The sequence below is a fragment of the Orcinus orca genome, chromosome 9 (genome assembly GCF_937001465.1).
Source record: "Orcinus orca chromosome 9, mOrcOrc1.1, whole genome shotgun sequence".
Taxonomy (NCBI): Eukaryota; Metazoa; Chordata; class Mammalia; order Artiodactyla; family Delphinidae; genus Orcinus; species Orcinus orca.
This window is the reverse complement of record NC_064567.1, coordinates 99,041,161-99,054,445: the sequence shown is the minus strand read 5'-3', so window position 1 is coordinate 99,054,445 and position 13,285 is coordinate 99,041,161. Positions and strand designations below refer to the sequence as shown.

At 47.3% G+C, this 13,285-nt stretch overlaps 1 long non-coding RNA gene across 1 annotated transcript in view; it reads right to left on the bottom strand.

Moving 5' to 3' along the window:
• The window catches only part of LOC117197830 (uncharacterized), a 28,813-nt gene extending 21,725 nt beyond the window's left edge, over positions 1–7,088 (bottom strand). The window contains exon 1 of the long non-coding RNA XR_007479265.1: positions 6,918–7,088. This is a non-coding gene — a long non-coding RNA (uncharacterized LOC117197830). The remainder of the gene's footprint in view (positions 1–6,917) is intronic.
• Between the last annotated feature and the right edge of the window lie 6,197 nt (positions 7,089–13,285).

Genomic DNA, 13,285 nt, shown 5'->3' with positions numbered 1-13,285 from the left:
ACAGTAGCGGGCACAGCCGCAGACGCGGGCCTGGGAGGCGGGCCAGGGCTCAGCCAGGGCTTCCAGCGGGTGCCAGACCAAAGCCCAGGGCTCCAGCTGGGATTCTGGAACAAGGCTGAGTGTCATTAGCTGATTTCCTGAAGGCAAAAGCGTCTCGACGAGGTGACAGGAGAGCCAGGTGGCTCTGTCCGTGGAGGCCCGCTGGCGGCCGCTCAGCCTCCCTGGACTCCGGCCAAGGCCTCCAGCCGCCAGCCTGAGGCCCGCGGCCCGCGAAAGGCCGCGGAGGCTGGTGCCGAAGGGCGGGCTTGTGGTGAAGAGGCACTTTCTCAGAAGAGACAACTTCTTGCCCTTTTCTCCCACCCACCCGGGCTCCCTAGTTCAGGCTTTCCTCACGTCCCCTCCCCCCGCCACACTCAGCCCTCCTCTCCTTCCAGAAGCACGTGCACCGGCGGCGGCAGCGAGGAGAGATCGCCAGGCACACGTGGGGGCTGGAACCCTGACGCAGCCCCACGGAGGACGTGCGCTCGCAGCCGCTCGTTACGCATTTCAGGGCGCGCTCCTCGCTTCCAACAAACAAGGACGGCCACAGCACGAGCTGCGGCCATTCGGTGCGGACCACGGCGGCCTCCCGCGGCCACTGCTGTCCTGGCCGCCCAGCCGCTCCTCCTTCGAAAGCGATTGCACCGCTCTCCGCTCCTCGGCTGGCCCAGTGGCGTCCTCACGGCTGTCCTGGAGCACGAGGGACAGACAGTGCCTGCCGAGGGCTGCCCGAGTCAGAACGGCCCGGCGTTGCCACCTGTGCTCGGCGGCCTGTCTTATCGGCCTGATGCCAGCCAGCTCCACAGGCCTTGGCCCCGTGCCAGCGCCCGTCCAGCTTTATCCGTGCTGCGGGGCCTCCTCTTTGTGATGGAAAACGGTCATAAGCCGGGAGCCACCAGCACACACCTGGCAGGTGTAGTGCATGTGAACGGCCCAGAGCAGGACCTTGTCTGTACTCGCAGGTGCCGGGAACTGTTACTTTCCTAGTTTGTCATTACTTCTTCACCCTTGTCCATGTTCAAATGTCAATGAAAAGTAAATAATAAAGAAAAACAAAAAGAACAAAATGCATTAACCAAAAGCTCCCCTCTTTAGGTGTATCTGCCATGTCTCTTTCGCAACTTACACTCGGTGAAGACAGTGACTGGTTCATTTGGTTTGGCAAACATAGCCATTAATATATTATAAACACTCGGTCTGATGTCAATACGAAGGAGAATTTAGAAACGTCACCTCTACAAAAGAAACTCTTCTAGGTAAGCAACCAGATCTTGTGTTGAGTCAATAACCTGTGGAAACAAACTTTTTAGTAGTACCTGGGCTGAAATTCCAAAATAATATAAATATTGATATATCTCCTGAAATGAAGATTCCATTACAGGCATTCCATTCCAGGCAAAGGCCACGTGAAGCTGAAGGTTGAAAAAATGCCGTAAGTGACAGAGAAAAAGACGTCACTTTCAAGCTGAAACGCGAGGAGAACTTGTCATGGCCCAGAGTCCACATGGTCTCGCAGTTTCAGGGCTAGTGGTGACAGGCACAGGACACGAAGACCACGTGTGATGGGAGTGTGGGGCAGGAAGAAACAGATGAGAAACAGTTTCAAGAGATTTCCAAAGCTATAACAATTTGAACAACAAAATAAGTGATGATCGTAACAGATTATAACTCATTGAATCAATAGTTCCTGAGTCCATAGCCATGTAAGACACATAAATAAGGAGAAGTGAAAGTTCTTGTTAAAGTAGAGCGCCAACTCAAAATACAAAATAAAGATGGAAACCTCACAGTGTTGACACTCACACTGAGAGTGCAAACGCAGTGCGCCTAAAGCCCGCTGGAGTCTTCGCACGCATCAACGCACCGGCTGCCAACTGCCAGCAGCCACGTGCCTCCCCGCCAGGCACACACAGTCACGAATAAAGAAACGTTAACACCAGCGACAAGTGATGTCAGTTTCTCTTAAGAATGTTCTAGATAAACTGGTTTAAAAAAAAACTATTAATTTCATTAAATCTTGGCCCATTAATACATGTCCTTTTACTAGTGTGTGAAATGAGAAGGCGCGTGTGCCGTGTGCTGAAGGGTGATGGTATGGGTTTTGTGGGCGGAGCTTGTCAGCTTTCTCATGGACACCAGTTTTACTTGAAAGAACAACTGATAGACAAATATGTTATTCACACATGGGTATTAGGCAGACATTTTCTCAAAAATGGACAAACCAAGCCTGATGCTTCAAGGAAATAACTGAGAGTAAGTGTTGCCAGTGAGAAAATTCAAGCTTTTTAACAAAAACTAGAATTTGGAAAACTTGAATCTGCCACCATGAGCTTGACCGTTTCCCATGACCTAGTAACTTCTGTAACGAGATCAGTGGTGATAGTAACAGATGTGACTTTTCAGTACTGTATAATGAAATGTGTCAACACTTGATAAATTTCACAACTCAAGGATCCAGCATTTTCCAAATGGCTAATGTCACAAAATGTGACAAAATAGTACCCAGATAAAATATCTATCCAAACTGCAAGATAGAATAATGGATTTTAATGTAACAGAGTATGAAAATTTAATTGACATGTTTCAAATTCCACACTGCAACTAACCTTTAAGAAACTACTACTGTTGAGTTTTGGTGTAGTATCAAAAAAGAAGACCCATAATTATCCAAAGTGGATATTTAAATACTCCTCCTTTTTGTGGATTTTCTGCAAACATTTCCGCCATAAGACCATACTCCAACAGATCACAGAGGTGTGTAAAAATACGAAACAGAGCCACTTTTCTCACTAAACTTCCTTCTGAAAATATTACTTTTCATGAAATTGTTCATTTATGTTAACATGTATTTGGTTTATTATCGTTATTTTTAAATGAATTAGTAAATACTTTTAAAGTTTCCTACCTCTAATTTCTTCTTCTTTATATATCAATAAATATTGATAGATCTAAAACATATTAACAAAAGCTTTTTGGAGCCCTTAGTACTTTTTTAAGAATGAAAAGGAGTCCTGAAATTAAAAAGCTTAAGAATTGCTACCTTGGGAAAAAGTATGCTTGGGGAAAAGGTGTTTTCTTTCTTGCCGATTCCTCAAAAACATTAAACTGCTAACGAATTGGAACTCTGCAAGGTGCCGGGAGAGAGAGATGGGCTATTTAGCACTGTTCAGACTTATCTGATCCCACAGACACCACTGCACCGTGTGGGCATCTCTCCACAGACAAGAGCCCTGGAGACGGGAACCCAGGCTCTGCCATGAACTTGCCATGTGGCCTCGGTCAAACCCAAACCTAACACCCTGTAACAGTGGCACATCAACATTCCCACTTGCATGTGGCTTTGCACTCCAAATTCATATGTGGAAGCCCTAGCCCTGAATGTGGTAGCATTTGGTGACGGGGCCTCTGGGACATGACTGGGTTTACATGAGGTCATGAGGGTGGGGCCCTCATGGTGGGATTAGTGCCCTTGTAAGAAGAGACAGCAGAGAGCTTGCTTCCTCTCCCCTACACGTGAGCACACAGCCAGAAGGCAGCCATCTGCCAGCAGGTAGAAGGCCTCACAGGGAAACGAATCTGCTGGCACCTTGATCTTGGATTTCCAGCCTCCAGAACTGTGAGAAACAAACGTCTACTGTTGCAGCCCCCCAAGTGTGGTGTTTTGCAATAGCAGCCTGAGCTGACAAAGACACACACACCTATAACAAGGCGGCACAGCTAAGGAAGGCTGGCAGTGCCGTGCAGTTACGTACATGAGCCCCGTGGTCCCCACTCAAGTAAGGCTTCTAACCTGAGCTCCTTTCCAAATGTTTTAAATGTATTTTCAATCAGAATAACACGTACACGTTTTCTAAAAATCAACTAAGGAGAGACACTGATAAAGAAAGCCACTTGTCCCTGCCTGCACCCCTACCCTCAGCCCGGCTCTCCAGAGTAACCTGATTCAATCATTTCTGATTTGGTTCTGTGGTTGCCTCTGAAGTTCCCAATACCAAGCTCACAGAGCTATTTCTGGATTTATCAGCTCTACATATTATCCGCTGTTACGCTGAATGATGGTTTAGTTTGCTTACACCCTCGATATCTTTCCCCATAACACATTCACCTACTACATACATACATATGTATATGAAATATAGGTGTATGATACCTTTTTCAATTTATCTATTTGTGACCTTTATAATTTTTAAATTGCATCTTTATATCTCTATTTCTTTCTTCGTTAATTACAGATAGGTGGTATTTCTTTTTTAAAACATCATCGCCAATGCTCATTTATTAATCAAAGTCAAATGGGAAATACATCTGCTCTGATTTATAAATTAAGATTCTTAGTTGTCAGAGATGGTAAGCGTCAGCTGGACATCTGGTTTTCTTTCCGTCTTAGTGTTTTTTTAAGTCTACTGCAAAGTGTACATTATCATAGTGGTGTGAGCTTTTGATGACCCATATGCACAGACTGGCCATCTATGGCTCAGCTCTTTCGTGGAATCCTTTGGGCATCTTCACGATATCCATGGTCTGCGTTTTGGAGAAACGTATGCGTGTACTCCCGGAGCCCCCTTCTTCCAAATCTGTGAAGACGTGCTCTTTCTAGGACTGAGAATTGCTGTCTCCCAGGAACTCTCTTCAGAGTGCTCCTGAGTTGGACCCACTGTTTCCTAGACCCCTCAGCTCCCTTTTTTTATTTTCTCCTTGTTTTTGCTAGAGTACCGCCTTGCACTAGTTTCCCAGGACAGACACAGGAGTTAAAGTGGTTTTACTGTGCTGTTAATGAGCCTATTCCAAGGGCCTGGGAAGGAAGGGCCTTTGCCTTAGAGTCACATGATTGTGTGTTTTTTATAAATTCTTCAAAAATTAGACCCTTCAACAGCAACCGTTTAAGGCAACGTCTCTCTCCCGCCTGCGTTCGGTCACATTCCCCACATTGCTGGGTGGCGGTGGAGCAGCCCCAGCGCGTGTTTGAAATCTGTCTGAGAGGAAGCTGAGTAGGGAACACACTGAGCTGCGGCACCTCCACCCCCATGCAGAGCTGGGTTCTTGCCAAGCCAGAGAAGGAACGGCTTCCACGAACCACCCCACTCACCGCGTCACCTCTCTCCCCAACAGGTCACGCCCCTGCAGGCCCTGAGGTCATATCCCAATATGAACACGGAGTTTCCTATACTATCAGTAAGAAATAACAAATTTTGACCAACCATAGCAGAGAAAGGACTGAATGCTTCTCTTCTCTCCACAAAAATACTATAAAACTGTTGTCATATGAAGAAGCAACAAAAAAGTATGGGGAAAATATATGATTAAAATATATGATCAAATCAATATATGATCAGTCAGTGAATCAAATTTTTTCTGGATTTTATAATATTTAAGGCTAATATTTGTATTTAGTTGTGATTTCTCATATGATTCTAAATAACTATTCACTTTGTATCTAATTATATAGTAGTAATTTTTAACGTTTTTCTGAAAGAGAGGCCCCCCAGATTGTACAGGCTTCACACCCCACCAAACCTGAACCTATCACTGTACTGCAAGTACATTTCCTGAAGCCTTGCAGTTCTGAAAATAACTTGTATTTGATAGATAATGCGGCTAAGTAAAAAATTCTAGTTTGAATTTTTGTTTCTCAGATACCCAAAGGCACTGAATCAGTATTGAGAGTACCATTTTGATTCACTTCCCTGCTTTGGTGGAGTGGGGTGGGAAGCAGGCAGGATGGGTAGTCAGCTGGGCCACATGAAACACAACCACACCTGTTGCTAAAATACAGAAATTCTTTTGCACCAGTTGGTACATGGTCAGCATCCTATGACCCCCAGCCCCAGACCTAGCCCTGGAATGTCCCAGCATCCTGCAGACGCTCCTCTTGGACCTTTAGACCTTTCCACCATCCAAACAGCTAAAGGGCTAATACCCAGTATAGCAAGACCCCACTGGAGAGTTAATTCCAGTGGCATCCATTCTGATGGGCCAGTGCCCAGGCCATACCAAGTGTTAAATATTTTGAATCCTGCCACCGGGTGGTGGGATTTCGTTCTTATTGTTGGTATTTCTTTTTTTCTGGAAGTCATGAATATTTTCTTTTGTCGTATGAGTTCTGAAATTTCACAGTAACGTGGGCTGTATGAGCCTCTTCCCTTTCATTGTGCTGGGTTCTCCACCCTGGAGATGTCCAGTCAGTCTGGAAATTGCCCTGACCCCTCTTCTGCAGGAAGGCTTGCTCTCATTGTGATACAGGGGCAGCCTGCGATGGGAGTTTTAAATTCTTTCCTTAGGGAATTGCCCTGAGGCTGACCTTCCAGTTCACTTCCAGAAAACACTGGGCACAATTAGGCAGGAAGCTGCGTCCTCCCACGGGGCCCCCAGCCCTGCCTCACCTTCACCAGCCACACGCGCTGCCGCAGTTCACACCCACCCTCTTCTCCCTCAGCATCTCTTGCACTGTGGTCTCCTCGCGTCACCGCCAGGGCGTGGGTCCTGTCACTCCTAAAGCATCTTTGTATTTTGCTCTTGCTTCTGACACACACGAGCTCATCCATCACTTTTTTCTTCCAAAATTATACAAAACTGCCCTTTGCATGCAGAATATTGCCTGTAGGAAGTAGCCCCTGTCTGGTGTCTCGATCTGTGTGACACCATCCCCCCCCACACCACTGCTGCCCACACCATCTCCTATTCCAATCCCTGCTCACTCACGGCCTCCAGAAGCTGTGCTCTGCCTGGGATGACCTTTACCCCCCTTCCATCCTGTAGGATTTAACTCACACTCCACCTTCTCTATCAAGTTTTCACAGATGCAACACATACAGCACTCCCATGCCAAATAAACCTCTCACTTAGCCAGGCCCTCCTGAGTGTGCACGTGTAGCTCTTACCTTAGCTGTCTCTCCTGGGTTCCGAGCCCCTGTACCCGGCTGTGAGCACAGTGGGTTGTACATTACATAACAGTTACCGTTCAGTTTGAGAGACTGGGAAGAGAGATGGTTCTGGGAATAGAACGGAACTTCCTTGGGTAACAAAGGTCTAGGAGAGCCAGAGAACCAGAACCTTGCACAATTTTTGTAACAGAGGCCTGATTATATTTTGGGTTTGCTAAGACTTTGCACCTCTGGATTTCAGAACACCAGAAAAGCTGGATTAGTAAGAGCCTTTTCCTCTGGTTCTACCAGATCAAGTATGATTGCAGAACCGCCTCCTTTCAGTCCATGACCCAAGTTTAAGGTTAAGGGGGGAGGATCAAGCAGAAGGCTCACCCCTCGTCCCACTAAGTGAGAGCAGCACGCAGACCGTAAAAGCAGGGGCTGGCCAGCACCGTCGAGCACCGTGGCCACCGCTCCCCCCACATGGTTCCAGATGCTTTAGGCCTCAGAACTTGGAGGCCAGCCAAGGAGAGTCTGTCTTCCCACCCCGAGCCCCACCCCCACAGGCAGGAGCCCTTGGCCTGCGCTCTGAACCCTGTCCAAGGGGCTGGGCCCAGGCATGTCTCGTTGTTTTGTCTAAGTTTGATCAGGAATGAGTAGAAGACGCAGCAACGACATTCTGCCCAGACAGAAACATTTGACCCGCTTTCGGAAAAGCAGGAACATGGAAAAGAACTGACTTTCTTCTCCCTCTGGGAATAACCAACCCCCTGCACCCCTCCACGCTGATTTCTGTCTCCTTTGCTCCTCACGTGTTGCTGTCAAGGGAAGCCTCAGAGTTCAGTTATTTTACAGAAGGCTGAACGGAAGGCTCAGTTAAAGATTTGAACACCTAGAAACAAATCAGGTGTCCAAATCTGACCTCTGCTGCCAGTACTCCAATAACCTTTTTTATCAAAACAGTGGAATATTTTAAGAATCAAATTATCAATTATTTTATTTATCTTCTTTGATATGAGAAAATAACAGAAGTCTTAAGAGAGAAACTAAAATTTTAAATAGGCCTCAAATCATGGAATTTAAGGTTTTTTCCAATCATAATGTACGTAGGAAAAAATACGATAAAGAAAATTTTAGGAGTTACTTTTCCTGGGTCTCTCCTATGTACACATGTTATTAAACTTTGTTTTGAAAAGAAAACTTAAAATTGTTTTCATTTAAATAGAAGTTTTCATCATCTATCGGGGCCCGTTTTTTCTCTTCTGTGGCACCTGCTGTCCTCAGCACACAGCTTTTAACTCTTCCTCCAAGATTGCTGTTCTAATTCCAGCCATAACATGCACATTCCAGGCAAAAAGGAGACAAAGGCAGGAAAGGGTGCGCCTCCTGTGTTGGAGGACGCCTCACAGAAGAGGTGTCCACACTCGCCTACATCCCCTTGGTGCCCTGTACTCACAGAGCCGCGCTCGCTGGGAGATGGGGTCTGTTGTGGTGGCCACGTGTCCAGCTAAACACCCTGAGTTCGTTTACTGTAGAAAGCTGGGAGAACAGACATTGGATAGTACCAACAGCATCTGGTACAGGGAGTAAATCCCAAGGAGAATCCTTTTTAAATCAGCAAAGGGATGAACATGAGGATACAAATTATGGAGATCACGCTACATAAGAAAAGAGATGGTGTGACAAACTCTGGGAAGACAGGGCTGAAGCCAGCCCAGCCAGAGGGGCCCGGACATGCTGCCTTCTAGGTGGAAAGACGAGGCTGCTGACTCCAAGAGGGAGAAAAAGAAAAAAGGTAGAGGATTTTGTAGTGAGGGGGTTTCCATGTAAACTCTCTACACCGCCATTAAGTGTTGACATGGAGTGGAGTTGGACCTGTTTGGGAGAAGAGGTACATCTTGCTTTTTGGGAGGGTGCAGTAAAGCACAGCTGCTGGAAACACCAGAGTTTGTATGTTTTCTTGCAGAGGGTGCTGGACACGTGCAGGGAGAGATCCTTGAGTGGAGAGCTCTCTCGAGGGCTGGTCCCCGTGATGAAAACAGGGTATGGAGCATGTCTGCAGCCCACACTGTCCACATGTGTGTTGGGAGATTCCATCTGTTTGTGCACAGGGTTCCCGAACATCCAAGGTGGCTACTGCCCGGCATCCTGGAGGGTGTGGCCACCGTCCCGCTACAGGAAGCCCGCGGTATGAATCCCCATACTCTCCACCCCTCCCTTCTGCGCTGAGACGCGGGGCGGGGGAAGGACACACAGTTCAGAATTAACTTCCTAACTGGCCTTTATTAACAGTGATGTGAGTCCAAGTTTCCCGGGAAATTGGGGTAGGGTCTTCTTTGGCTATCACCCTATAGAGCTGTTTTCCATTTCTGTCTGTGGTGGATGCTCACGAGTTTCCTATGAGAAGAAAGGAAAGCGAGTTTGTGTTGTTCATTGGGCATCCCACAGCCTGAGGGCAGGAACTGCTGGGCTGTGGGGAGAGCGTTCTAGGCGGAAGTAACAACACGAGAAAACGGAGTTAGGTAGGCAAAGCCCCAAATCAGGAATTAAGAGCAAAGTGAGGATGTGGGGTGCAGGAAAAGGCAAGTCTAGAAAGATCTCAGGCTCTGTTCAGGTGCCTGGAAGCAGCTGCCCTCAAGGGTCTGGGGCTTGTGAAAAAGAACCCGCTGCTTAGCTAACGACGTTGGCCCCAGGGGTGCAGGAGGAGGAGAGCAGGGAAGGAGCGTGGAAACCCCATCACAAATCTGAGACAAGCGTGTCCAGGGCCTCGGAGCCCCGCGAGGAAGTCTGCAGTCTGTCTGAGGGATTCGCCTTAGAGCAAGGGCCAAGTCCCTCTAAGGACTGCAAGGCCCCGGGCTGCTCTGGCCTGAAGATTCAGCACAAACACCCCTCTCTTAACCGTCGGCCAGAGGAGGCGGTGCGGTGGAATGCAATCCCTGGGACTGTCTTTGCCTCTGAGAAGCCGGCAGGAAGGAACTGAAGAGGCACAGATAAGGAGTCGCATTTCAGGACTCCCCCCAGCATCTCCTCCACTTCCCCACGGTGGTTACAGGGGAGCTTGCCCACCCAGGCTTCAAATCTTCAAGTGACCTCAGGCATTTGAAAAGTAGCTTTGTATTCCGGTCTGCTGTCCTTTCTGTGAAAGAACTTAAGGCCCACTGGGGTTGGGCTGATAGCACGGAAGTGTCACCATCATGTTTCCTAAGTGTTCTTTTCAAAAGCTGGTATACCTGGATGAGATCCATGAAATTCCATGTATTCCTAGAGATTCTCCCTCACGCTTAAGGGTAAAGCAGCTCTTATTGCCCCACCCATGTCCATGGATCTTACATCAAATGCCTGTGAACCCTGACTGTGGGTCCTCACACCCACTGGGCCGTTTCTCAAAGACCTCAGGAGCTGCCATAGAAAACCTTCTCCTGGCAGCTGCCCTGACAGCTCAGGCTTCCTGAAATGTATATTCAAAAAAGAACCCTTGTATACATGTGCCACATCTTCTTTATCCATTCATCCAATGATGGACACTTAGGTTGCTTCCATGTCCTGGCTATTGTAAACAGAGCTGCAATGAACATTTTGGTACATGACTCTTTTTGAATTATGGTTTTCTCAGGGTATATGCCCAGTAGTGGGATTGCTGGGTCGTATGGTAGTTCTATTTGTAGTTTTTTGAGGAACCTCCATACTGTTCTCCATAGTGGCTGTATCAATTTACATTCCCACCAACAGTGCAAGAGGGTTCCCTTTTCTCCACAACCTCTTCAGCATTTATTTTTCTAGATTTTTTGATGATAGCCATTCTGACTGGTGTGAGATGATATCTCATTTTAGTTTTGATTTGCATTTCTCTAATGATTAATGATGTTGAGCATTCTTTCATGTGTTTGTTGGCAATCTGTATATCTTCTTTGGAGAAATGTCTATTTAGGTCTTCTGCCCATTTTTGGATTGGGTTGTTTGTTTTCTTGTTATTGAGCTGTATGAGCTGCTTGTAAATTTTGGAGATTAATCCCTTGTCAGTTGCTTCATTTGCATGTGACACATATATACAATGAACTATTACTCAGCCATAAAAAGGAACGAAACTTGAGTTATTTGTAATGAGGTGGATGGACCTAGAGTCTGTCATACAGAGTGAAGTTAGAAAGAGAAAAACAAATACCGTATGCTAACACATATATATGGAACCTAAGGAAAAAAAAAAGGTCATGAAGAACCTAGAGGTAATAAGACGTGAATAAAGACACAGACCTACTAGAGAATGGACTTGAGGACACAGGGAGGGGGAAGGGCAAGCTGTGACAAAGTAAGAGAGTGGCAATGGACATATATACACTACCAAACGTAAAATAGATAGCTAGGGGGAAGCAGCTGCATAGCACAGGGAGATCAGCTCAGTGCTTTGTGACCACCTAGAGGGGTGGGATAGGGAGGGTGGGAGACGCAAGAGGAAGAGATATGGGAACATATGTATATGTATAACTGTTTCACTTTGTTATAAAGCAGAAACTAACACACCATTGTAAAGCAATTATACTCCAATAAAGATGTTAAAAAAAAAAAAAAAGAACCCTCACCTAATCATGTGACCTTAGAAATGTCACAATTGGAACACTTCACCTTTCAATTCCTCTATCCATCCAAATTTTTTTTTTGAAGATCAACAGTGGCTTCAAAAGTTTGCCTACCTGTCATCAGACTTCAATCCAACTACCTGATACTGGCAGAGTCCCTAGAAAAGACACTGAAGACTTCTTAAAACTAAGATGTCTTTTCAGGTCCCCTTCACTCGGTCCTCCCTGCAGTGGGTATCGCGCTGGGCATCTTCATGAAGTCTCGTCTTGTTCCCATGACAGCCCTGCAAGGTGGTCTTCTTGTGACCAAACTGAGAAGCTAGAAGGTGCAGGGCAGAGTTTCACCCCAGCTGTCTGCTGCCCTGCCCTGGGTGCTGCATGGAAGCAGTGCCCTGTTTTAATGTGATGCATTGCTCTGGAGAGGGAGTGAGTCCGGCATGTTCCACCTGTTTTATCTCAGCACAAAGGGAAGTGAGTTTTTGTGCCTGGATGACAAGGACAGAACATTCAGTGACCCCTGAGGAGCTCAGCCAACACTGACGCTTCTCTAAATCTGGTTTTCAAAAGAGCTCCCCCTTGTCCCAGCTCTATTTATCTCCGCATTAGAGCACATCGTGATGTTTCATATCCTTCTGTAAAAGTCAGCGTCTTCAAATAGTTCTTACAATCTATGAAGGCAGTATCCCCATATTACACGATATTAAATCTTAACACATTCTCCGTAATGCCTGGACTGGAAACCAAAGTTGTTGAAAACACCCACAGACTAATGGTGCCCTCTGCTGGTGGAGCGCAGCAGTACAGCACAAGGGATCCAGGCCGCAGTCTAAGGATGCTGAGATTCACAGTGCGCTCGCTTCTTCAGTGAAGAAGCTGAATTCCAGCCCCAACTCTTCTGCCGACTGACTAATTGGCACCGTGTAAGTGATTCCCCCTCCTGGGCCTCGGGGGTCTGTTCTGGAATGAAGAGCTTGAGCCGGTGCTTCCACATTCCTACGTTCCTGGATGGCAGGAGCGCCAATCCAAGGTTTGGGAACCGGACCCTTTCACAACCTGGTGTAGAAGCAATAAAAGTCCCTGAACCACCATCACCTCCGGTCAATAAAACATCACCTACTTCATCTTGACTTTTCAACTTCCTACGAGAGCAGAGAGAACCTGGGGCAGAGGAGACACAGCTGCTCAGACGTCCAGCTCACGTGTGGCCAGCACACCCCCAGTCCTTCCCGCAGTCGGAATCCCACTCCCCTCCCCCAGCCACGGCTGGCCCACTGCTGCTCTCTACTGTTGCACTTACAAGTGTGCGGGTTGTGCATTATCTAAAGCCTGAGACTCACTGCCGGTGAGGGTCACTGACAAGCTGTCCTGGAGACAGCACTGGGGTTAGTCTCTACAGGGGGCATGGTGATGCCAGAGGCCAGAGTCAGGCTCCACCTCTGCTTCTGCCACATTCCAGTTGGGTCCTGTGTCTCCACTCCTGCGTCGCTGAAAAATAGGGGTTTACTGAGGACCAAAAGAGAAATGAATACAAAACTGCCTCATCAACCCTGAAGAACTGTGCACATAGATGTGACCATTAGGCTGCGAAGCCATCAAATAACAACCTGGCAGGACTTCCTTGGTGGCACAGTGGTTAAGAATCCGCCTGCCAATGCAGGGGACACAGGTTCGAGTCCTGGTCCAGGAAGATCTCACATGCTGTGACGCAACTAAGCCCGTGCGCCACAACTACCGAGCCTGCGCTCTAGAGCCCACAAGCCACAACTACTGAGCCGGAATGCCACAACTACTGAAGCCCACGTGCATACA